The 25,455-nt window shown below is 52.7% G+C and overlaps 1 long non-coding RNA gene across 2 annotated transcripts; it reads right to left on the bottom strand.

The window, feature by feature from the left end:
• Window positions 1-1,724: 1,724 nt before the first annotated feature.
• On the bottom strand, window positions 1,725-16,114 carry LOC109023600 (uncharacterized). 2 transcript variants are annotated; one of them, XR_010131502.1, is made up of 3 exons: window positions 14,892-16,114; window positions 2,556-2,579; window positions 1,725-2,458 (listed from the first exon to the last, which is right to left on the bottom strand). It is a non-coding gene; the product is annotated as an uncharacterized lncRNA (long non-coding RNA). The 2 variants fall into 2 exon arrangements; XR_010131503.1 differs by lacking the exons at window positions 1,725-2,458; window positions 2,556-2,579 and adding exons at window positions 10,750-10,781; window positions 13,418-13,576.
• Window positions 16,115-25,455: the final 9,341 nt, after the last annotated feature.

Genomic DNA, 25,455 nt, shown 5'->3' with positions numbered 1-25,455 from the left:
ACTTTGCTACTCCTCCCATCAAGAAGTTGAGTCTAGATCCCCATCCCTAGAATTGGGCTGCTTTGGCCAATAGGATGAAATGAAGTGACGCAGTGATGTGCTAGATCTCAGCCTAGGCCTCAAGACACCTGTGGCTTCCACTTGCTCCCTCTGGACTCTGCCAACACCAGGAGAACAAGCCCGACCTCTCAGACTCAAGCAATCCTCCCACCTCAGCCTCCCAGATAGCTGGGATACAGGCAAGTGCCACCACAGGCTGTTGGATGATGAAAGTCACATGGAGCAAGAGGAACCCTTTTCAAGCCCTGTACTCTGTGCCCCAGGACCTTAGCATGTGCTGACCGTGCCCTCTGGACTGCTCCGGCTCATCTCCCATGACTTAGGGCCACTGTTCTGTTTGGAGACTCAGCTCAGGCAACCCTCTCCCAAGAGGCTTTGCAGAACCATCCCCGGCCCCAGCCTGGGTCAAGGGCCTCCAGGGTTTCCTGTAGCCCAGTTTGTGTCACTCTGCTTTGTGACTCTCTATTCTTCAGTCCAGCTGCCTCATTCACAGATATGGAAACTGAGGCCCAGAGAGGGGAAGCGACTTGCCCAAGGTCACCCAGCTGAGGGCCGTGTTGGCTGCTCCTCCAGCAGGTTTTGTTCTTTCCTTTCCTCAGCATCTCAACCCACGAGAGCCTGGATGTGGCGGTCCCATGGCGGGAGAGGGGGCCTGTGCCCCCACCAGGTGCCCAGTCTCGAGTCAGGATGAGACTCCTGGAGGGTCCCCTGGGAGTCTCCACTGGCAGCACCCCCTCCCCACATCCCCGCAAGGTGGGCATGAGCAGCATTCCCTCTTCAGATGAGGACGTGAAACTCAGAGGGAAGAGGCGGGCCCGGTCACGTGGCCATGGAGGGATGGGGGGATCTGATCCCAGACCTTTCTACAGCCTGCATTTGGCCTTCTCCATGGCTTGGGGGCAGAGCCAGGGCCAGCCACCATGGAGAGGAGCAGACAGAAACCCAGGGCGGGCAACGGGGAGGTCTCAGGCTGGATGGTGGGGAACCACCGAGGCAGGAAGACGCAGAGCAGAAAGTGAAAGGAACCAGAGGCCTAGAATAGCTGCGGGTGACAGAGCCAGGGGACTACAGACGCTGCCAATAAGAGAAACCAGGCGGCCCACGGAGGGGCGGGGCACCCACTCCTCAGAGAGGCGGCCCCGGGGGCTGAGGAGGCCCATGGCCAGGTCCCTGCTAACCCGGGCAGCCCCCGCTTGGCTTGGCAGCCTGGGTGGATGCCCAAACTGTGGGAATGGAATTGGGGTGAAGGGCTGTCTTGGGGCAGAGAGGGGTCCACTTCTAACTTTAGGCCGACCTCTGCATCATTTGGATCAATCACCATGAGCTTATAAGATCTGGGACCTGCAAAACTCATCAAACAGTGCAGCTGGTGAAGCGGGGGCCGTGCCGTGAAGACAAGCCTGTTGGTTAACATCTCCTAGTGGCTGCTGATGTCTGTCTCTGGTGGCAGTTCCCTGCTGTGGTTATGCTGCAGGCTCCAGAGCCAGGCGGCTGGGGTTCAATCCAGGCTTGGCCTCTTGCTGGCTGTGTGACCTTGGGCAAGTCACTTCACTTCTCTGGGCCTCTGTGACTAATATCACTGACTTCACGGGGGTGTCCTGAGGATTAGCTGAATGAGTATAAGTGAAGCACATGGAACAGCTCAGAGAAAGTGCCTGATAAACAGCTTTTATTATCCACTGTCTGCATACACTGTATAGACACACACACACACACACACACACACACACACAGGGAAATTCCCTCCAGGATGTGCACAGGGACTCTTTTTTTGGTTCACTTCTGTGTCTTCAGGGCCTAGAACAGTGGCTGGCACACAGCAGGTGCTCAATAAATGTTTGTGGAATGGAAGGAGTAGGGGAAGGAGGCGGGGAGGGAAGGAAGGGATGGGAGGGAACAGAAAGTCGGCTATTTCCCAGTGTGGGGCATTGATTCTGTTGCTCTGTGTTTGATTCTCTTAGCACATTGCCATGCACCGCTTTGGTTAATTGAAAAAAACTTGTCTTCAAGGAGAGCCAGCAACAGAGCAGGGAGGTGGCTTGCAAGCTGTGATGGTCTTTCAGTTCAGGCTGGCCCCAAGACACCCCCACCATGGCCTGCTAAGAGCCCCAGAGACCCCCCTCTCCCGGGCCAGGGCCGGCGGTGGCAGCTGTGCGGCGTGTGGGCAGCTAGAGAGGTGACAGGAAGCTCAGCAGGACAGGCTGTTCCCAGCCTACCAAGAACCTCGAGGCGAGAGGACAGGCTGTTCAGGGCTGAGATCTGCATGCTCCCAGCCCCTCCCGCCCAGGGGAAGTGTCACCAGCATCCAGGGCGGGGACCTCTGCCCTGGCCTGGAGATCTTGTTGCTCTTCTGATCTCTGTGAGGAACTTGGCCCGCTTGCTTTCCAGGAACTGCCTCCTGCAACTGGCGGGCAGATGGTTCACAGGGAAGGCCAGGGGGCCCAGCCCTGCCTACCTCGCACCCTGCGCTGGGCTGCTTCGGACATGCCACTCACCTCTCTGGGCCTCAGCTTCCCCACCTGCAAAACAGAGAAAATAGGGCACCACATGTAGGCATACTGTGAAGATTCAGAGCAAAGTTCAACTTTTTTTGTTTTACCATTAATTACTTTATTTATTTTTATTTATTTATTTTCTTGAGATGGAGTCTCACCTGTCCCCCAGGCTGGAGTGCAGTGGTGTCATCTCGGCTCACTGCAACCTCCGCCTCCAGGGTTCAAACCCTTCTCCTGCCTCCGCCTCCCGAGTAGCTGAAATTACAGGTGCATGCCACCACGCCTGGCTAATTTTTGTATTTTTAGTAGAGATGGGGTTTCACCATGTTGGCCAGCCTGGTCTCGAACTCCTGACCTCAGGTGATCTGCCCGCTTCGGCCTCCCAAAGTGCTGGGATTACAGGCGTGAGCCACTGCACCCAGCCCCATTAATTACTTTAAAACAAATGGTGGCATCTAGGCACAGTGGCTCATGCCTGTAATCCTAGAATTTCGCAAGGCTGAGGTGGAAGAATTGCTTCAGGTCAGGAGTTTGAGACCAGCCTAGTCAACGTGGTGAAACCCCATCTCTACTAAAAATACAATAATTAGCTGGGTGTGGTGGCACACACCTGTAATTCCAGCTACTCGGGAGGCTGAGGCATGAAAATAGCTTGAACCTGGGAGGCAGAGGTTGCAGTGAGCTGAGATCATGCCACTGCACTTAAGTCTGGGTGACAGAGTGAGAATCTGTCTCCAAAAACGAAAGAAAGAAAAAGGTGGTAAAATACACATCACATAAAAATCACCAATTTAAAGCACAGTTAGGTAGCATTTAGTACGTTCACAGTGTTATATAACCATCAGTCTAGTTCCAGAATGTTTTCACCACCCTAAAATACAACCCCATATTCATAGCAGTCACCCCCCCAACCGCCCTTGTCCCAGCCCCTGGTAAACCCTAATCCACTTTCTTTCTTTCTCTTTCTTTCTTTCTTTCTTTTCTTTCCTTTGTTTTTTTCTTTCTTTCTTCCTTCCTTCCTTTTGTTTCTTTCTTTCTTTTCTTCCTTCCTTTCTTTTCTTTCTTTCTTTCTTTCTTTCCTTCTTTTTTCCTTCTTTTCCTTTTCTTTTCTTTTCTTTTTCCCTTCCTTCCTTCCTTCCTTCCTTCCTTCCTTCCTTCCTTCCTTCCTTCTCTCTCTCTCTCTCTTTCTTTCTTTCTTTTTTTGAGACAGAGTCTCGCTTTGTTGCCCAGGCTGGAATGCAGTGGCGCCGTCTCGGCTCACTGCAAGCTCCATCTCCCAGGTTCACGCCATTCTCCTGCCTCAGCCTCCAGAGTAGCTGGGACTAAAGGCGCCCGTCACCACGCCCAGCTAATTTTTTGTATTTTTTAGTAGAGACGGGGTTTCACTGTGTTAGCCAGGATGGTCTCGATCTCCTGACCTTGTGATCCACCCGCCTTGGCCTCCCAAAGTGTTGGGATTACAGGTGTGAGCCACCGCGCCCGGCCAACCCTAATCCACTTTCTTCTTCTGTGGATTTGCCTATTCTGGACATTTCATATAAATGGAATCATACAGTAAGTGGCCTTTTGTGTCTGACTTCTTTCACTCAACATATTTTCAAGTTCATCCACTTTATGTAGCATGAATCAGTCTTTTATTACCGTGATTCCTACAATCCATTGATTACTTAAAAAAACAAAAAGGATTTCAAAAAGTGTTTATCGGCTGGGTACAGTGGCTCATGCCTGTAATCCCAGCACTTTGGGAGGCCAAGGCAGGAGGGTCGCTTGAGTCTAGGAGTTTCAGACCAACCTGGGTAATATAGCAAGACCCTGTTTCTACTAAAAATACAAAAATTAACCAGGTATGGTGGTGCATGCCTGTAGTCCCAGCTACCAGGGAGGCTGAGGTTGGAGGATCGTTTGAGCACAGGAGTTTGAGGCTGCAGTGGGCTACGATGGTGCCACTGCATTCCAGTCTGGGTGACAGAGGGAGACTCTGTGTCATAAAAAAGTGTTTATCAAGGGAAAACACAATCACTTACATGCACGCACCTGAGTGTCCAACTTGGTGAGTTCTGACATAGTTGTATGCCCACAGAGGCACCACCCAGACTGAGGTCCAGGGCGTCTCTAGCACGGTCCCTCAGACCCTCCCCACCTCCTGGCCAGAGGCAGCCCCTGCTCTGACTTTTGTCACTATTGATGAGTTTAGCCTGTTGCTTCAGATGAGTGAAAGCGGACAGTGGGGATGTTTTCTAGCTCATCTCATTCCCTCAACGCCATGTCTGTGAGTTTCATTCACATCGTGTACGGCAGGAGTTTGTTCTTTTGCATTGCTGAGTGGTATTCCACTGCATGGCTGTTTCACACTTTATTTTTATTGTATTTTACTTTTTTATTGAGAAGGAGTCTCACTCTGTCACCCAGGCTGGAGTACAGTGGTGCAATCTCAGCTCACTGCAGCCTCCACCTCCCGGGTTTGAGTGATTCTCATGCCTCAGCCTCCTGAGTAGCTGGGATTACAGGCACCCGCCACCACACCTGGCTAATTTTTGTATTTTTAGTAGAGACAGGGTTTCCCCATGTTGGCCAGGCTGGTCTCGAACTCCTGGCCTCAAGTGATCCGCCCGTCTTAGCCTCCCAAAGTGCTGGGATTACAGGCGTGAGCCACTGCGCCCGGCTCCTCTTTCACACTTTATTTCTCCATGACCCTGTTGGTGGACATTGGATTTGTCTCCCCTTGGGGGCTATCCTGAGCCATGCTGCATGTGCAGGCCTGTGGTGGGTAGGTGCCTCGTTTCTCCAGGTTTTTGCCCAGGACTGGGATTGCTGGGTATAGGGTATGTGTACGGTTAGCTTTTGTGGACACCGTTCATATTTCAGATGGGTTGAATGACTTCCATTGCCCACAGTGGCACCTGAGAGTCGCTGGGCTTCCCCATCCTGAACAACACTCTGTACGGCCAGCCCTGCTGATTTTCATCCTCCTCTTGAGGGCCACTGTCACTTCTTTAGATGAAATAAATATAATGATGAGAGAAAATAGCAACATAAATAGCCAGAGTTGATAATAATAGGTGGCTAATGCCTTCCACCACCCCAAGCCCTGGGCCAAGCACTCACATCACAACCATCCTAGGAATTCCAGTGATTACCCCCATTTTACCCCCATTTACCAAGGCACAGGCAGGGCATGGTGGCTTATGCCTGTAATCCCAGCACTTTGTCAGTCTGAGGTGGGAGGATCACCTGAGCCCAGGAGTTGGAGACCAGCCTGGGCAACATAGTGAGACTCCATCTCTACTAAAAATAATTTTTAAAATTAGCTGGTGTGCACCCTTAGTCCCAGCTACTCAGGAGGCTGAGGCAAAAGGATGGCTTGAGCCCAGGAGGTCAAGGCTGCAGTGAGTTATGATTGTGCCACTGCACTCCAGCCTGGGCAACAGAATGAGATCCTATCTCAAAACAAAAAACAAAACAAAACAAAACAAAACAAAACAAAACAAAACAAAACAAAACACCGAACAGAAACTGAAGCACAGAAGAAGAGGTCACATGGGCTGCCAAAGTCACACACCCAGCAGAAGGAGCTTAGTCTCGAGTTGAAAAACCTCAGCCCACCTGGACGCCTGGCCCCGACTCTGCCCTGACACAGGGCCCAGCAGGCTGTGGTTTGGGGATTTCTCAAAAGGACCTTCTGGAGCTCTATATGAGAAGCATAGATGGAGAATCCGACTCTCATCCTGCAGCCCCTCTCACACTCACCCACACCCATACACACTCAAGCATACACACACTCACACAAATGCATTCACACACATGCTACGCCCAAACACATTACACCCTCGCAAACACACACCATACATCTCATACACCACACACTCTTATACAATATACATATGCCATGCATTCTCACACACACGCTTACACACTTCCACACTCACACCAATTCCCCGCATGCATATATTTACATGTTATCACACACCTACTATGAACATACACCACACATTCCCTTACACTCAGCCTTTAGAAAGCACAAACTAGTCTGGAACACTTCTATACAAAAGGCAGTGGCAGGCTGGGTGCAGTGGCTCATGCCTGTAATCCCAGCACTTTGGGAGGTTGAGTTAGGAGGATCACTTGAGGTCAGGAGTTCAAGACCAGCCTGGCCAACATGGCGAAACCCCATCTCTATTAAAAATACAAAAATTAGCCAGGCGTGGTGGTGCACCCCCGTTATCCTAGCTATTCAGGAGGCTGAGGCAGGAGAATCGCTTGAACTTCAGAGGCGGAGGTTGCAGTGAGCTGAGATCATGCCACTGCACTTCAGCCAGGGCGACAGAGTGAGACTTCGTCTCAAAAAAAAGAAAAAAAAAAAAAAGGCAGTGACAGGCAAGGGGACATTACTTCAAAGCTAATTCCCCCATTCCTGCTCCCTCCTGTATTAAAATCTAAGAAGGGTCCTATGGAAAATATCCCCCAGTGGGCAGCACTGGTGACTTCTGGGGGGCTGGGGATGTTCCACCAACAGCCCCACCAAGTCTGCAGTGCTTGTTACCCCCTGTCAGGCTGGGTACTGGCAGCCTTCTCTGGATTATCTCTCTTGACTGTCATCATGATGGGTCCGGTCCGAGATAGGATGTTATCCCCATTTTGCAGAGGAGGAAGTTGAGGCCCAGAGCAGGAAGTCACTCGGCCTAAGGCTCTTGCTCAATGTTGCATTTACAGAGAGAGGCTGCATTTGCCTCTTTGCTTTCATATCTGTCCTCTTGCTCAACTCTGTATGGTGAGAACCAACATATCCTAGGCCTCCTTGCCAATTGACTCTCTACTGAGTTAAACAAATGGGAAGCCTGGCGGGAGGCTGGAGACTGAGAAGAAGGGATAAACATGGTATTTCTCCCTCTCTCTGCTTCAAGTGGCATCTTTGCAGCAGCAGGGACTTCTTTGTGGCTCCAGCATCCCTGGCAAAGTCTAGCCTTTGGAACGGTTCAGTTGCCATTCCTGCATTTCAGATGGCCCCAGCTCCCGGGCTCTGGTAATACGGGGTCCTCCGGTTTTCCCTCTTGCACTCTGGGTGGTACTGGCTTCCTGCTGATGCTCATCTCTGGTAGTCTCATCATTCATGTATCCATTTCCCTCTGTTTGAAATACCTGATGTGGTTTCTGTTTCCCTGAGTGGACCCTAATGGACATGCAGCAAGGCAGGGATTTGAACCCAGATCCTGTGACTCCTGAGACTCAAGTGTAATCATTCTGTGACACTGTCTCTTAGTTGAGCCTTCCCTTGAAATTGTCTCCAGCTCCAGAGATTGCCCCACGTACATGTGTCTCTCACCTCCCTTTTGTCTAATAGAGCTGAGTTGCAATACCACTTATCACCAGTAGGGAGAAACCCATTCGGTGGCAAGTGCCCTGGCAGAATTTCATGTTTAGAAAGCTTTCCTCCTAACTTGTTTCTCAGTTGGATCAGAAAACAAAAATAAATTTAAATTTAAAAGAAAGGTCTCTTCCTACTAAAGGGAGTAATAACTTCATTTGTTTGTTAACCAGCAGGGTAGTTAACCGTAAGACCATCTGGCCAGTTGAGATCCTCAATGAACAGAATTCTCAGCAACAGCGGAGAGTTTACACATTCCTCCCTGCCTACACAACATTGGCAGGAAGAATGGATGCACAGTTTTCCAGCGTTTTTTGCCAAAAATAGCTCCCAGAGGACCCAGGCATGGAACTTCTGATCTAATTCAGTGTATTCTTTGGGTCTAGAAATTTCTTATGGCTGAGCTTGAAAGTTCGACACAATGAGTTGTTTCCCTCTTTCAGCAAGCAACCCATGTAGGAGGGTGGGTCTGGAGCCAGAAAGACCCAAGTTAGCATCCAGGTCTTTCAGTCACCTGCTGTAATGCCTTGGGCGAGTTGCTGAACCTCTCTGAGCTCTGTTCTTCTTCTCTGTAAAATGGGGTTGATAATACTTGCCCTGCGAGATTCTTGGGAGAATTAAATGAGCTAAAGTGTATAAGTGCTTGCTATACCTTAAAAAAAATGCTCATATCCTTTATTCTAGTTTTTTGTGGTTTATTTCTGTTCCATGAAGACTAAGGCCTCAGCTGGGGAGGGGGTCACTCAAAATGTCTGGAGACTACTTCACTCACATGTCTGGTGTCTTTGTTGGCATGACTTGAAGGTTGGGTGTCACCATCACTGGGGACAGTGACTGATGTGCTGACATGTGGCCTCTTCAAGTGTCTTGGTCTTCCTTCCAGCATGGCAGCCTGAAGGAGTCAGACTTCTTAAGTTGCAGGTAAAGGCTCCAAGAACAAGTCTTCCAGCAAACAAGATGGAACTGTATGGCCTTTTACAACCAAGTCTCAGACATCCCACGGCATCACTTCTGTAATACTCTCCTGGTTGAATTCATCAAAAGCCCACTCAGTTTCAAGGGGAGGAGATATAGATTCCATTTCCTTTTTTCTTTCTTTCTTTCTTTCTTTCTTTCTTTCTTTCTTTCTTTCTTTCTTTCTTTCTTTCTTTCTCTCTTTCTTTCTTCTTTCTTTTTTTTTTTTGACAGGGTCTGGCTCACCCAGGCTGGAGTGCAGTGACATGATCTTAGCTCACTGCAACTTCCGCCTCCTGGGTTTAAATGATCCTCCCACCTCAGCCTCCTGAGTAGCTAGGACTGCAGGTATGTGCTACCACGACCAGCTAATTTTTGTATTTTTGGTAGAGATGGGGCTTCACCATGTGGCCCAGGCTAGTCTCAAACTCCTAAGCTCAAGCAACCCACCTGCCTCAACCTCCCAAAGTGTTGGTGTAACACCTGGCCTAGACCCCACTTCTTAATCCAAGAAGTGGCAAAGAATTCACAGCTGTGTTTTCAAAGCACCACCCCTTTTGACTAGGCCAGTCCGTCCCAGAGTATCACCCCATCAGATATGGGAAATAATGCCTCTGCAAATCAGATGGTCACTGCAGCCCTGATGGTAATAGCAAATGATCAGGAAAAACCCAAAGATCCATCAATAGTGGGCTGGGTAAATACATCATGATGTTCCCACACAGTGGAATACTATGCAATTTAAAAAATAGGCTGGGTGCAGTGGCTCATGCCTGGAATCCGAATATTTTTTGGGAGGCTGAGACAGGAGGAGCACTTGGGCTCAGGAGTTCGAGACCAGCCTGGGCAATATAGTGGGGCCCCATCTCTACAAAACATTTTTTAAAAATAATTAGCCAGGCATGGTGGTATGCACCTGTAGTCCCAGCTACTTGGGAGGCTGAGGTGGGAGGATCGCTTGAGTCTGGGAGGTTGAGGCTACAGTGAGTTGTGATCATGCCACTGTACTCCAGCCTGGGTGACAGAGTGAGACCCTAGCTCATATAAATAAATAAATAAATAAATAACAAACAAACAAGGTTATTCTGTGTATATTGATATAGAACCATTCTGAATGCTATTGTGCAGTGAAAAAAGGCAAGGTGCAGGACACTGTGTGTGCTAGGCAGCCTCCAGATGACCCACAATGATTCTCACCTCTTGGGGCCTAATGTTGTCCTCTCCCACATTAACTAAGGCTGACCTGTGTAATTAGGAGGATACAGTGGAAACATGTCTTCCAAGGCTAGGTCATAAATAATATAGCAGCTTCCACTCTGTCCTGTCTTGGACCACTTGCCCTGACAGAAGCCAGCTGCCACGTTGTGAGGACACTCAAGCAGCCCTATTGAGACATCTATGTGGTGAGGAGCTGAGACCTCCTGCCAAAAGCCACATAATGAGCCATCCAGAAAGTAGAGCCTCCAGCCCCCGTTGAGCCTTCAGATGACAGCAGCCCTGGCCAACTGCTTGACCACAGCCTCACGTGACACTGAGCCAGAATCACCCAGCTGAGTTGCTCCCAAATTCCTGCCCCTCAGAAACTGTGAGATAAAAAAGGTTTATTCATATTTCAAGTTGCCAAATTTTGGGCTAACTTGCTATGCAGCAATAGCAATAGATAATGAATACAGTATGTACATGGATTCGTCCATTCTCACATTGCTATAAAGAAATACTAAAGACAGAGTAATTCATAAAGAAAAGAGGTTTAGTTGGCTCACAATTCTGCAAGCTGTACAGGGAGCATGGCACTGGCCTCTGCTCAGCTTCTGGAGAGGCCTCAGGAAACTTCCAATCATGGCAGAAGGCAAAGAGGGGGCAGGCATGTCACATGGCGGGAGCAGGAGCAAGAAGAAATGGAGGAGGTGCTATACACTTGTAAATGACCAGATCTCATGAGAACTCACTCACTATCACAGGGATAGTACCAAGACGGATGGTGCTAAACCATTCATGAGAAATCCACTCCCTTGATACAATCACCTCCCACCAGGCCCCACCTCCAACATCAGGGGTTACAATTCAACATGAGATTTGGGTGGGGACATAGATCCAAATCATATCAGTATAGTAGTCTAACATTTGAGTAAATGTATTAAGTATTTCTGGAAGGAGGCCGGGCCTGGTGGCTCATGCCTGTAATCCCAGCACTTTGGGAGGCCGAGGTGGGCAGATCACCTGAGGTCAGGAGATTGACACCAGCTTGTCCAACATGGGGAAACTCCATCTCTATTGAAAATACAAAATTAGCTGGGTATGGTGGCAGGCGCCTGTAATCCCAGCTACTTGGGAGGCTGAGGCTGGAGAATCATGTGAGCTCGAGGAGTAGAGGTTGCAGTGAGCCAAGACCACACCACTACACTCCAGCCTGGGCGACAAGAGCAAAACTCCGTCTCAAAACAAAACAAAACAAACAAACAAACAAACAAACAAAAAAAACGGCTCGGTGTGGGGGCTCATGCCTGTAATCCCAGGACTTTAGGAGGCCAAGGCGGGCAGATCACGAGGTCAGGAGTTCAAGACCATCGTGGCCAACATGGTGAAACCCCATCTCTACTAAATTAGCTGGATGTGGTGGCACATGCCTGTAGTCCCAGTTACTCAGGAGGCTGAGGCAGGAGAATCGCTTGAACCCGGGAGGCGGAGGTTGCTGTGAGCCGAGATCGTGCCACTGCACTCCAGCCTGGCGACAGAGCGAGACTCCATCTCAAAAATAGAAAGTATTTCTGGAAGGAATTGAGGAAACTGGTATCAGAAAGGGAACTGGGGTGGCTGGGGGACGACAGGGGCCAGCAGGGAAAGAGACCCTCTTATCTCTTTTGCATTTTGAACCATCTTTTTTTAAAAATGAACTAAATGTCAAATCAATAAATAAAAACAAAGTGCTGGTTTTTTGTTTTGTTTTGTTTTGTTTTTTGTTTTTTTTTTTTTGAGAAGGAGTCTCGCTCTGTCGCCCAGGCTGGAGTGCAATGGCGTGATCTTGGCTCACTGCAAGCTCCGCCTCCTGGGTTCAAGTGATTCTCCTGCTTCAGTATTCTGCATAGCTGGGACTACAGACACCCGCCACCACGCCCGGCTAATTTTTTGGTATTTTTTAGTAGTGACGGGGTTTCACTGTGTTAGCCAGAATGGTCTCAATCTCCTGACCTCGTGATCCGCCCACCTCGGCCTCCCAAAGTGCTGGGATTACAGCCGTGAGCCACTGCGTCCGGCCCAAAGTGCTGTTTTTAGGCAGCCCCTAGTAAGTAGCAGCTGTGATTGATTATTCATGTCACAAGTATTTCTCAAGCTGCCAGAAGCTTCCTGTGTGTATATGTTGGATAGACCTGCAACCTTCATGGGTTTATGAAGAATAAGGTAGGCCCGGGGCTGAGAGGTACATAGAAGCCCCATCGTGTACTAGCTGTGCGCTGGGGGTGGGCCACTTAACCTCTCTGAACTTCCATTTCCTACCTGAAAAACAGGGATCATGGATAAAGTCATATGGGCCATGTGTTCAGCTATACGCCAGGCACGAAGTAACACTTAATAGATGTGACTGTGATTATTGTACTTTTTTTTTTTTTTTTTTTGAGATAGGGTCTCCCTCATCTGGAGTGCAGTGGCACAATCGTAGCTCACTTCTGCCTCAAACTCCTGGGCTCAAGCAATCCCCTCCTGCTTCACCCTCCCAAGTAGCTAGAAGCACGCCACCATGCTTGGCTAATTTTTAATTTTTTTGTAGAGACAGAGTCCCGCTATGTTGTCCAGGCTGGTCTCGAACTCCTGGCCTCAAGTGATCCTCCTACCTTGACCTCCCAAAGTGCTGGGATTACAGGTGTGAGCCACTGCACCAGCCAGATTTGGTTGTTTTTATTAATAAGGGCCAAAGATCCTGTCTTGGGCAAGAAGGGAGGAACACACTGAGCCCATTGTCGCCACCCGAGGAGGTGGGCTGGAGTAGGTGGCCCACGGGGGAACAAAGCTTCCCAGGATAGAAGGTGGACAAGGGGTTATGAAGGCACCAAAGAGAGAAAGGGAGACTCCACCTGTGCACCCAGCACCCCTACCCCTCATCTCTCCCCATGCAAGATGGTGGGAGGGCAGCCCTGACTGCAGGGAAATCCACGCCTGCGCCCCTTCCCCCACCACCTGGCCTGATGGGCAAGAGCAGAGCAGGAGGCAGCTCACACTCCAGAAGGAAGAGGCGCACCCTCTCCCAGGGCCCCAGGTGTGTGCTGGGTGCCACACAGCCCTGCGTTCCAGCCCTCCCTGAAGGACCCACACTAGGACAGGGCAGGACAGGGACCCACCAACCATGAGGCAGCCCCTGGAGGAGTGGGAGGGTCAAGGGGTACAGGAGGAGCTGGGGATCCCTGAGGTTGGGGGCTGCCCTGGGTGCTTGGCTGTCTCCTCCTGCTGTGCCAGAAAGGGTGCTTGGGTGACAGGCACCCACATGCCTCCAGATTACAGGGTACCAGGGCATGGCAGCAGGGTGGGCCTGGGGAATTCCCACATGGCAAACCTGTGCATCAGCCTGGTAAGGCAGAAGGGGTGTCAGGAAGCCAGGCTGTGGCTCCATGTCACTGCATGACCTCGGCAAGTAGCTTCTGCCCCTGTGCCTGGCTCTCCTGAGCTGTCGAGTGAGGCGTGGCCTCTGGGCCCCGAGGGGTTTATGGGTTGCCTGGGAGCAAGACAGAGATGAAAGGACAGGTTGGCAAGCCTGCCTGACTCTGAGGATGACTGGAGACGGTGCCCCTTTGGGGCAAGTCCCTGCAGAGGCACCTCCTGGCCTGGCCAGGGATGTGGGGGGTCCTCTACTCATGACTCACGCTTTCTGGGACTGACATTGTCCCCTGGGAGGCGCTTGCCAGGAAGGGCCTGATCTGGCCCTTTCTGCCCTGCGCAGATGTCTCAGCCTTAGCTGTGCCTGGCCCAGGCCAGGAAAATGCTGGCCGGCTCCGCCCCACGGCAGGGAGCGGGACGGCGCTGAGATGTTGGGGGCCTTTCTTCTGGACAGTGAACTGCATCTGTGCTCAGCTTGGTCGCTGCCCTGATGATTTTTGGCAACACGAAACTGATATAACCACTTGTCCTCAAGGAAACTGCACCCTGAAGCCCTCCCTCGATCTGAGTCAGGGATCCCTGTCTGATGCGTCCCGTCTAGGGACTGGCCACCCTTGCACAAGTCAAAACCTTGTGCAAACGCCTTTCCTTCTTCTTCTCTCAGACCCCAAAATCTGAAGTCACCGTCCTTAGTGCGTGTTCCCTAGAAGCTGACCCTAGACAGGGGTTTGGTGACCATGACATGGTGCTGGGTCACCCCGTAGGAGTCCTGATCAGGGGCAAGGGAGCTGGAATTTTATGCCCACCGCATGTGATTGGTTAAGGGAGCCCCCCCTTCTGCCCTCTGGGCAATGCATGAATTCCTGGGAGCTTCTGCCTCTCCAGGGGTTGCAGGCAAAGCTGGTTCCAGCAGCGAAAGATGGCGCCTGACTAGAAAATGTAGGTAGCTGCTGCTGGCAGAGAAAGTTCCCTGGGGGGAGGGGTAAAGGGATGGGGGCTGGGGGAGGAATCTGGGAGGAGCTCGGGCAGCGCCTGTGACAGCAGCCGAATGCTCTCCATTTGACCTCTATTTCTGGAAAACATTTGCTTCTCTCCCTTCCCACAGCCGCCCTTATCTGTCACCAGGACACCCAGGAGCTTCCTAACTAAACTCCCTGCAGCTCCATTAACTACTACCTACCCAGGAGCAGAGGGACTTTCTAATGCCTATCTGAGCCAATTTTCTAGATCAAGCCGATTTTCTAAATGCCAATCTAGCCACTCTAACCGCCTGCCCTCCGGTGGGCTCCCCCAGCCTTTAGAGGTCACAGACTCAGCCGCCCCCAGGCACAGGGAGGTGCCATGAATGAATGAAACCAGGGTGGCCACTGCAAGCCCATAGCCCTCCCCAGATACCTGTTTGATGGAGACAGCAGTTGAGAAATGCGCCTCACCTCTGAGAAGATGACATCATAAGTGTGATGATGGATTGGTGTGGTGCAGCGGTAGGGGAGTGGAGGGTACAGGTCCTGTTCAAAGGAGGCAGCCTCTGCTCGGCTCCAGCAGATGGTTCTTGCAGGGCTGAGGGACAGCATGTGTGAAGGTCCTGGGGCAGGAGCGGGGCACAACCACGGGAGATGCAAAGGAAGGCCAGTGGGGCTGGAATGCTGGGGAGGGGCTGGGACACTGGGAAGGGGCTGGGAGGTGGGGGTAAAGGAGGGATGAGGGGCCTAGACCCTGCACTGACAGCAAGCCAGGTGGGCTAGGGGGCAGAGCAGTGTGATTCACGCCAGAGGAGATCAGGAGATCACCTCTGGTGTGGGCAGAGTTGGGATCATCGAGGAGGGGCCAGGAGACCAGATGGGAGGTTTCTGCCATGGATGGTCCAGGTGGGAGATGAGGAGGTGCGGACCTGGGCAGTGGCCTCAGGGAGGAGGTGATGAACAGGCTCAGGATGTGGTGAGGAGGCCTTGCTGAAGGGCTAAGTGTGGAGCCGGGAATGGCTGTGGCTGCATGTCAGTGGACTCGAAGGCTGGAGGCTGAGAGAGGGAGCCATCTACTCCAGAGTGCATCTCACTGCTGCTTCCAGGAGCCCTCAGGGCACCTGGGCAAAGACTGTCCTGGAGGGTCGTAGAGCCCCTTGGGGAGGGTAGGAAGGGCACCTGGGCTCCCACCCTGTCAGTAAGGTCAGATCAGCCCCACATCAGTTCTGGGGTGCAGGGGGAGGGAGAATAAAGAGGAAAAGGACCCAGGAAGCACTACATGATCCAAGAAGGGGCTGGGCACGGTGGCTCCCGCCTGTAATCCTAACACTTTGAGAGGCTATGGTGGGAGGATCACTTGAACTTCAAGGAGTTCAAGAACAGCCTGGGCAACACAGTGAGACCCCCATCTCTACAAAAAGTTAAAAAAAATTGTTTTAAATAGAAAAGCTCCAAGAAGGGGTGGAATCCCTAAAACATCTCCCACGCTGCACACCCAGGTGCTGGTGCTGGGTTTCCTCACTCACCTGCAAGGTGGTGTGAGGGGGGCTGGAGTCCGCCATTGCAGGCTGAGCACTCAAAAGCTTGGAGAGGGAAAGGCCCTGCCCAAGCTAGAGGGACACCCAGCTAGAGGGAGAGGGTGTCATCCCCAGCGCAGCCATGACGCCCCCATCTCTGCTTCCTCTTAAAGCCATTCAGAGGCCACCTGCCCCCGCCACCAGCCCCCTGCCCTCCTGTCTTCAGCAAGCCCTGGCCACAGTCGTGACTTGCCTGAGACTTTCCCTGTCCTGGCCTTGCAGGGTTTGGTTCTGATTCTCAAAGCAAAATGGCCTCCTCTGTTGCTAAAATGTCTTCTCGGAGGATGGCGGGTTCCCAGCTGAGCTGTCGTGGGCACTAGGGGAGGAAGGAATACACAGGGGGTGTACCAAAGAGCTGCTTACCATCTTCCAGGCTCTCTGCTGAAGGCCGTGCGTGTTCCCCATTTTTTTTTTTTTTTGAAACGGAGTCTCCCTCTGTCACCCAGGCTGGAGTGCAGTGGCGCGATCTCTGCTCACTGCAACCTCCGCCTCCTGGGTTCAAGCGATACTCCTGCCTCAGCCTCCTGAGTAGTTGGGATTACAGGTGCCCACCACTACACCTGGCTAAGTTTTGTATTTTTAGTAGAGATGGGGTTTCACCATGTTGGCCAGGCTGGTCTTGAACTCCTTACCTTAAGTGATCTACCCACCTCGGCCTCCCAAAGTGCTGGGATTACAGGCATGAGCCACTGCACCCAGCTTGTGTTCCCCATTTACGGAGGAGGAAATGAAACGCGGTGAGGAGAGGAAGCAGACACAGACAGAGCCCATTGGAGCCCTGGGCCCCTCACTCAGCTTTTAAATTGTGTGATTTGGAGGAAGAAGAAAATCAAGTACCTTATGCAACTCTGTGTCCCAAGTTTTCATCCCTAAAATGACCCCACAGGATGGTTTCAGGATATTCTTCTGCGCCCGAGGGATGAGGCTCAGGGGACTCTGGGGGATGAGGCTGGTGCTGTTTGGGGTGCAGGGGTGAGCCCCTGAAGCAGCATCCATCCACTGCTTCCTGTGGCCAAGCTCCTTGCCCAGGGAACTCCTGGGCTGGCAGGAGGTGGCCGGGTGCCCTGTGTCTCCTCTCCCCATTTTCCCAGTCCTGTTGACTTTTCCTCCAGATCCCAGCTGTCCCATCTGAGTCCTTCTTTCTGTCTAGACAGAGGTGGCCCTGGCTGTGCCTCTCCTTTGGAACCCATGGCCCGAGGGGCATGCTTGGCAGTGGTATGGAGTTGACAGACCTGCTTTCTATTCCTTTTTTTTTTTTTTTTTGAGATGAGTCTTGCTCTGTTGCCCATGCTGGAATGCAGCAGTGATCTCGGCTCACTGCAACCTATGCCTCCCGGGCTCAAGCAATCTTCTTGCCTCAGCCTGAGTAGCTGGGACTATAGGCACCCGCCACCATGCCAAGCTAATTATTGTATTTTTAGTAGAGATGGGGGTTTCACCATGTTGGCCAGGCTGGTCTCAAACTCCTGACCTCAGGAGATCTCCCTGCCTTGGCCTCCCGAATTGTTGGGATTGCAGGCGTGAGCCACTCAGCCCAGCCCTGTTTTCCATTTCTGAATCACATCTGCAAGTCTGTGTCAGCTTAGCTGGGAGGCAAAGGCACAAAGTTGGCCCTGGCGGGGAAACCCTGAGAACGAATCAGGGCTGTCCAAGTGTGAGGCAAGTGACATGTCCAGGCAGTCATGAAATTCCAACCTCACTTCCTCTTTTTTTTTTTTAGAGACAGGCTTTCACTCTGTTGCCCAGGCTAGAGCACAGCAGCACAGCCTTGGCTCACTGCAGCCTCGAACTCCTGGGCTCACGGGATTCACCTGCCTCAGCCTCCTGAGTAGCTGGGACTACAGGTGTATACACCACCACACCCAGCTAATATTTTAGCTTTTGTAGAGACAGGGTCTCATTATGTTGCCCAGGCTGGTCTCAAACTCCTGGGCTCAAGCGATCCTCCCACCTCAGCCTCCCGAAGTACCAGGATTACAGGCATCAGCCACCATGCTCAGCTCAACCCCACTTTCTTATGATCATGGTAGGTCACCCAAGCCTTCAATGGCTCCCCAGGGCCAGTCACACTGAATCCCAGGTCTGCCCTTGCCCATTGCCGCTGCCTTGATCTTCTTTCTGGCCTCCAGGACTGTCTGCTGGGACCATTGCAGTAGTCTTTTGCCTGGTCTCCTACTCTCCCAGTCTTGCCCCATCTGGTCTAGCTTTTCCTCCTAGCAGCAGACTGAGCTTTCTGGAACCCAAATCTGACCACGTCCCACCTCCACTTAGAGTATGTCACTGGGTCCCACTGCCCGCAGGCTGGCATCCAAGCTTGCTCTCGCCCTGGCATTCAGGATCAGCTGCCTTGGATCTACCCCCTGCCAACAGCTCCCCACCGAACCCCACACTCTGACCCAGATGAGCCATCATCCCCAACACTCCCTGTCGTGTCCCGGAAGCCTGACCTTGACCCTGGTCAGCTGTTTCCCACACCCCGAATGCACTTGCTGTCCTTCCCATCAACATGGGCTCCTCCTTCAAGGTTGGTCCCAGTGGTTGTCCCCAAGAGGGGCCTCCAGGATTCTTAGTGACAAGTGACAGAATCCAAATGTGGCTCACTCAAGCAGAAGAAAAGGTATTAAACAGATATTGGGGTATGCAAAACTCCCAGGAAGGCAGGAGGATCCCATGGAAAAGGGGAGGCAAGACGTCACCCCTATTCCTACCACAGAGCCAGCCTGGTGAAGTCCTCCTTCTTCACAGCTGCCAGGAACTCCATGTGGCCCAGGCTCCCTCCAGAAAGAGTCCTGGACAGGACAAGCCTCCAATTCAAACTCCAGAGCAGGTGCCTCTGATTGGCAGAGTCCAGTCACATGCCATGCCCTAGCTGCAAGGGAGGCAGGGAAAGTGGGTGTGGACTATATGGGCTCCTCCCATGGAAGGCAGGCTCTGCTTGCCCATTGTCCTATGTGGGAGGAGTTTCCTAACTCTGGGGTGGGAGTTCAGAGAGTTAGGGCTCATAGACTAAGGCTCTGTGCCTCCCCAAACCTCAGCATTCCCCATCTCAGGAGAGGCACAGTCGAATATCTGGCCACTCAGTCCTTGACACAGCCCTCTGCTGCACCCCAAGTCCACAGGTTCGACTTCCTGCGTGTGTCTTGCACCCATGGGCATTTCCACATCTCTGCCTCCTTCTCTGTGCAAGCTTCCGTGATGAGTCTCCCGTGCAGGGGAGGAGACAGGCACTAAAATGATGAGGACAGCCCAGTGTGATACATGCTGTGATGGGGACATGCAGGGAGCCTAGAGGAGGCACCTGGTCCAGCTGGGGGCATCTGGGAAGGCTTCCTGGAGGTGACACTGCTGAGTGTTGGAGAAAAAATAGGAATTATAGAAACAAAGGTGTTAGGCCTTGTGCAGTGGCTCACACCTGTAATCCTAGCAGTCTGGGAGGCCAAGGTGGGAGGATCACAAGGTCAGGAGTTCGAGACCAACCTGGCCAACATGGCGAGACCCCATCTCTACTAAAAATACAAAAATTAGCTGGGCGTGGTGTACATGCCTGTAATCCCAGCTACTTGGCAGGCTGAGGCACAAGAATTGCTTGAACCCAGGAGGCAGAGGCTGCAGTGAGCCGAGATTGTGCCACTGCACTCCAGCCTGGGTGACAGAGTGAGACTTGGTCTCAGAAAAAAAAAAATAAAGAGAGAAACAAAGGTGTTGGAGGCATCCTCTCAGGCTGAGGCAACAGCTTTGCAAAGCCACAGAGGTGCAAGGGGGAATTCCAAGGAGTTCTGGCATCACCAGGGGTAATGTGTGAGGCAGAGTTGTCAAGAGATGAGACCACTCAGGGTGGAAGGTACCCAATCACTGCTGGCTTATGGGGCCTGGCTTTGAGTGAGGGCTAGGTGCCAGGGCAGGGGAGTGGCATGGTCAGATGTGAGCTGAGAACGACCCCTAGGAGAGCCTGACCTGGGGAGCAGCCAGGGGTGTGGCAGGACTGTGGGGAGCAGGAGAGGGACTTGACCTGGAAGACTCAGCTGGCTTCTGGTGGCAAGCAGAAGTTTGCCACTGCTGCTGCGGGATGTCTGGGCGAGGCAGAGAGACGTGGGCAAGTCCCTGGCCCAGTCTGGTGTCCTCAGTTTCCTTATGTGTAAAGAGAAGGGTGTGGTGATCTCCAGGCCAGGGGCTGAGAGCCATTGAGGCCACCCACTTCCTGGTCCCGTCCGCCCCACTCCCACGATGTACCAGGAGCTGGGGATGCAGTGACAAGAAGTGGAAGCCACAGCCCAGCTCTCATGGGCAGTGGGTCCGGGAGTGGACATGCAGTGATGACCTAGGTCTGGGCTGAAGAAGCTTTTCCCAGCAGTATGTAGCCCAGCACGCAGGAGAGATGCACCAGGAAAGGGATCTTAGCCGTTGACAACTGCCCTCCCATAGCAGCCCCACTGGGGCCAGGTTTCTTGGGACAATCGATGCCATCATTCCGGGAAGCCTACCCCAGGAGAGGCCCTGATTTCCCCCCATTTGCATAGCCACAGTAACAGGAAACAGGACTCACGTTGCCTCATCAGTGCGGGCTGGGCCAGGCCAGGCCAGCTCAGGGCTCAGCTTGGATGTCCCAGCCTGGGCTGCCTCCTGGAGAGCTGGCAGAAGCCCCATCTGGGCACTCCATCCGGTGGTGGCCAGATAGGTGGCCCGGGAGCTCCAAGGCTGTCCCCAGGCCCACCTGGATGTCCGACATGAAGGCTCCAAGCAGCTCACCTATATCCCCTGGGAAGGAAGGGGGGCTGTCAACAGTGACAGCTGGGTGCTCTATTGGGGTCAAAGTGCGCCGAGTTACTGCCAAGCTATCCTGGTTCCCAGAAATGATGTGTAGAACTTCCTGCCGCAAGGAGTGTGCCTATCTGCTACCTGGCCCCCCTCCATCCTCTCCCAGTTTCCCCCAGCTCCCTTCCAGAAAGCCAGGCTTTCAGCAGGAAGAGTGTTTCTCGGATGCTGTTCACTGGGTGCTGGGTGTGACCCAAGGCTCCACATGCTGAGCTGGGTCCAGAAACCAGGAGTTTGGAGTGCAGAGAAGGGGCAAGCCTGAGTTTAGCCTCATCAGAGCCAGGTGTCCCTGGAGCCCTGGACCTCATGGGCCTCAGTCCTCCCACATCTGCCATGGGGATACTTGTGACTACCTCTCAGCGTTGACAGGAGGCACTAAAAGGGAAGGCGCTGTAGCAGTGCTGGTGACTGCGATCCTAGCGCTCATGTCTGCCTTAGTCCCAATGCTCCGGCCGCGTTGGGGCAGCTATTGAAAGAGAAGCCAGATTTCAACATTATATGAAGAGACAACGTGGTGGAAGGTTAGCCCTGTCCAAGATACCCTGTGGACACAGACTGACCTGGGCTCGGATCTTGACTGTGCCACTTGCTGGCCATACGACCCAGGGTGAGCTCCTCAGCTTCCCTGAAGCTCAGTTTCTGCATCTGTAGAATGGGAATGAATAGCGATGCCCATCCGTTAGGGCTATGGTGAGGAGTCGATGAGACACCACATGAAAGGGACTCGATAAAAGGGAAGGTGTGGATGAGGGGGTCACGAGCCCACTGAGAGGATGTAAAGCTCAACCCTATAGCGGCTCCTGTGGCAGAGGCTGGGGTTATGGAAATGAGCCCCCGTGGCCGTGTTAAATCAACCCCCCAGAGAAGTCAGAGGCAGTGAGGAGGCAGGAAGCACTCGGTCCTAGACTAGGGATCCAGAGGACTAAGGAAGGCAAATGCCTGGGCAGGGACATCTGAGGAGGCTTCCTGGAGGAGGGGATGTCTGAGCTAGTGTCAAGGATGGACAGGTTTGGCCACCAACGTGAAAGGTCACATCCCAGGAGAGCAGCCAGCTGGGGCAAAGGCAGGGTGACCAATGTTTCTCTGCAGGCGTGGGAAGGACAAGCCCCGTGGTTGAGGGATCACCCACTGCCTCCCCCACAGACCCCTGATTCCACCTCTCAGAGCCCTGAGCCTCCAGTCATGGGCACAGCCATTCTCTCTCTCACTCCAGGTCTTCAGACCCCTAGCCATGGGGATGCCCCCTTTCCTGGCATCACAGGCAAAAGTGGTGGCACATACCTGGTGGTATGGACCCTGTCCTTCTCCATGGGCCCCTGCTCTTCCTCCTCAGCATCATCGTTGCCAACACTGTAATTTGTAACTGTTTTCTGGTCATTTTTCTATGCAAATAATTTTTGAACGAACAAAATGGGGTTATGGTTTCCAAACTCTTACAACTTGCTTTTTCCTGTAAGGATACACATGCCATGAGCATTTTCCCAGGGAAGCAATACTCCAAATCACCATTTTATTTTATCTATTTTATTTTGAGATGGAGTCTCATTCTGTCGCCCAGGCTGGAGTGCAGTGGTGGCTCACTGCAACCTCTGTCTCCCAGGTTCAAGTGATCCTCCTGCCTCAGCCTCCTCAGTAGCTGGGATTACAGGCATGTGCCACCAGGCCTGGTTTTTTTTTTTTTTTTGAGACGGGGTCTCGCTCTGTCGCCCAGGCTGGAGTGCAGTGGTGCAGTCTCAGCTCACTGCAAGCTCTACCTCCCGAGTTCACGCCATTCTCCTGCCTCAGCCTCCCCAGTAGCTGGGACCACAGGCGCCTGCCACCACGCTGGGCTAATTTTTTGTATTTTTAGTAGAGATGGGGTTTCACCGTGTTAGCCAGGATGGTCTCGATCTCCTGACCTTGTGGTCCGCCTGCCTCAGCCTCCCAAAGTTCTGGGATTACAGGCTTGAGCCACCGCGCCCGGCCTACGCCCGACTAATTTTTGTGTGTTTAGCAGAGACAGGGTTTCACCATGTTGGCCATGCTGGTCTTGAACTCCTGACCTCAGATGATCTGCCCGCCTTAGCCTCCCAAAGTGCTGGGATTACAGGTGTGAGGCACCTCGCCTGGCCTCCAAATCACTATTTTAATGGCCCCATGGCATAGATGGACTGTCATGAATTTAACCAAGTCTGTAATCTCAGCAAACATTTCTTCAGGAGGGTAAGATGTGTGCAGCCAAGAGTACAAGGGTCCAGAGTCCTTCGGTTTTGTTTCTGACTCCACTTTTTTGTGTTTAAAGAGATGGGGTCTCACTATGTTGCCCAGGCTGACCTCGAACTCCTGGGCTCAACTGATCCTCCTGCCTTGGCCTCTGGAGTAGGTGACTCTACTTCTTAGAGCTGTGTGACTCTGGACAAGTTACTCAACCTCTCTGTTTTTCCTTGGTTTCCTGAAAGATGAGAAACAGAGGAGCCCCCGCAGATGCCTAGTCATGAGACTCCCTTGAGCTCTTGCGTGTGTGGTGCTTAATTAAGCACAGCGCCCTGGAGACAGACAGGAGGTGCCACGTGGAGGGGGTAAGGGGTATTGTTGCTGTTTGTTGTTGCTATTTGGGCCAGGTGTTGATTTTACAGTCTGGAGAGTGAAGGGCTCATGCCAAGTGGCATGAATGTTCAGAGTGACCACGAGGGTCCAGTGAGACCTTGGTGCCTCTTCCCCTCCCTGGCCCCTTCCACGGAAAGCATCTGAGTCTCTTGCAGGGGGCAGGTCTCCAAATTCCCAGAACCATCTGGGGCTGGTTGGCCTCACAGGCCAATTACACCAGTGTCCCAGGAGTCTAGAAAGACGTTCTAGAAAGACACTCTCTGGGGAGAAAACCATACTGAAGTCTGCCCAAAATGCCACCATCACCCACCCCCTTCCTCTGGGTTCAGCACTGCCCTCTCCCTGGGTTCCCCTTTGCATGTTAAATTAATGCCCCAGAGAGGCTCTGCAGACGGCCCCAGTGACGGCCACCACTGGAGAGGGAGACTCCCTGGATGGATGGACAGATGGATGCAGCCCCAACTCCCCCACTCCCACGGGGCCCCAGCCAGAAGGCAAGAAAGCCCCTACCCAGCCTCCAACTGCTCAAAATCCCCAGCACCAAATTCCCCCAGCCTGGGGATCGCCAGGAGGGAGCCCTGCGTCCCCAGTGTTGGCCCCACCTCCCTTCCCCCAGGGGGCAGGTGCAGCCTAGCTCTGCGCTAGTGTCCCCTGGGCACTTCTGTTTCCAGACCAGGAGCCTCCCTCGGCCCCAAGCCTGGGCACCCCAAGGCTCTCCCAGGCTTGGATGGCAGCATCCCTGGCTCTCCTTTGCAGGCTGCTCAGCCTCTCTGAGCCGTGATTTTCTGCAAAATAGGAATAATGGGACTATTAGATCGAATGACACATGAGATTGCCATTTTTGTGGGTCAAGATCAGACAGGCAATCAGCAATTTCCTATGGTTTCAGCAGACGGCTGCCTTCGGTAGGGAGCTGAGGACTAAATGAAGAAACAAACGAGCAGCCCTGGACACAGAATTTGGCCAAACAAACTTTTCATTGTCATTCCTATTACTTATTGTGGTGGATGGGGCTATCCCTCTCCCACTTCAAGGATCACCAAGCCCTGCCACTCGGACGAGGCTCCCTCTGAGGCCAGGAAGGGGCCAGGGGGCCCTTCCCGAGTCCTGCCCACAGCCCCTGACTCGCCAGGCTGGACACTCCTTGCTGAGTCTTTTAACTGTCATTTCCCCTGAAAAGCCCTTAATCACCCTCTGCCGGGCCAGGGGGAGGAAATGGGAGCTGCAGGAGCTGCAGGCTGGCCTGCAGGAAGATGACTCAGGGGAATCCTTCGATCCCCTTGGCACGATGTGGGGGAGTGATTAAGGGGGGCGTCACAGGTGTGCGCCATGTGTCGGTCACCTGACCGCTGAACTTTTTCTGAGCTGGAGCTGCTGGAAGCTGACTCAGGGGGTGGGCCTCTCCTGCCCTCCTTCCCCTCCCCAGGGCCAGGTCCCCTCTCTGTGGTGCTGGGAGGCAGGCCCTGAGCATTTCATTCATTGATTCATTTCTTTCATTTGTCCATTCATTGTTATCAGATCGATCAGTGGATCACTTGTGTGACTCATCTGTGGGTCTGGCCCTTCATTCATTAGTAGTAAACTCCATGACCATTCGCCCAGCCTGTCCTCTGGGCCAGCTGCCTTGTCAAGTGGGTTTTCTCATTCAGTCCTCTCAGTGCCCTGGAGGAAGAGCTATTATTACCCCCATTACATGGAGATGAAAACTGAGGCATGGGAAAACTCAGTAACGCCCTGTGGAGTCCGGATTCAAATCCAGACCTGCTGCTGTCTCTAGAAAAAAAAGTCACCGTCCCCCAAAGCTGTGCCTCCCCTTCTGTGTTCCTGTAGCCACGTGGCCAGGTAAAAGTTACCCAGGCCAGCCTCACCCCACGAGAGCAGGGACCTCAGCTCACCACCTGGGTCCAGCACAGGCTTCCTCCCCTTGACCCTGGGAGAGTCGAGTGTCTCTTTAGGCTAAGTAAGAGCCCCCAAACCTGAGTTCCATCCCCTATGGAAAGCCAAGCCTTCCCCTGCAGATCTCTAATTTCCAAGGACTCACGTCCTCACAGCCTCTCCAG

This window comes from Gorilla gorilla, chromosome 18, assembly GCF_029281585.2.
Source record: "Gorilla gorilla gorilla isolate KB3781 chromosome 18, NHGRI_mGorGor1-v2.1_pri, whole genome shotgun sequence".
Lineage (NCBI taxonomy): Eukaryota > Metazoa > Chordata > Mammalia > Primates > Hominidae > Gorilla > Gorilla gorilla.
This window is presented reverse-complemented; position numbering and strand designations above follow the sequence as displayed.